Source organism: Cyphomyrmex costatus, unplaced genomic scaffold, assembly GCF_001594065.2.
Source record: "Cyphomyrmex costatus isolate MS0001 unplaced genomic scaffold, Ccosl1.0 scaffold289, whole genome shotgun sequence".
Lineage (NCBI taxonomy): Eukaryota > Metazoa > Arthropoda > Insecta > Hymenoptera > Formicidae > Cyphomyrmex > Cyphomyrmex costatus.
The window spans coordinates 45,506-46,389 of NW_017277008.1; positions in this window are offsets into that span (position 1 = coordinate 45,506).

Here is an 884-nt window from a genome sequence, read left to right on the forward strand (position 1 = left end):
TGATTTATTGCCCTTTTTTCCTGGAAATTCGGCATTTCCACACGCCGCGGCCACCAAGCTGGCCCTATATAATCGAGCGAAACAGAGCGCTCTCGTTCATTATTGTTCTATTTCTGATAGTACTATAAGGTTCTCCGTGAGTAAGATTATAGAGTAAAATTGTAATTCATAGTGCGACAAATCCGTATTGGAATATATCTTGACGGCGTAAAACCGATCGCGAGACATTCTCGAAACATATTGTTAAGAGCCGGGATAATAATTACGCGAGCGTAAGTGTATAAATTAACAAATTAATTGTATAATCATAGTAGTGTGCGCTCCGCCGTGTTCGACAATAATTCAATCTAGTGTTCCGCGGTCGTATTATGCGTAGTGCATAAACTAAAAATTTATTCGAACCGGTATCAAGCTTTTATTATTTATTTTCATATTCTTGAGTTTTGTTCTTTCTTTTCTTTTCACCGGATAATTAATTCACGTACTCGCGGGTCTCTTTCTCTCGTTATTTTTCAATTATTCATTTTCTGCGTTAATATATATAAAGATATATATATATTCATATAAAGTGAACAATGATGGACCATCGTTTTTTTTGTGTGTGTTGTGCCGTCCAGTTGGTTTCTTTCGTCCCCCAGTGAGTAGCATTTTTCCCCTCAACGATTTGCAAGCAAGCGGGGTTTGAGCGCTGCCACATTCAGTAGCTCGATTCCGTGCCCCTTTTTTTTTTATGCTGCTCAAATGTTGTTCCGCAGTATGTAATATACAACCAATCTGAGGCAAGACTGTGATATAATTGATTTTATGTCTTTTGTCGACCAACTTGAGGTAAGCTTATTGAGTATTTAATTTTTACTGTTTTATCAAATTTTATAATTTAAAAA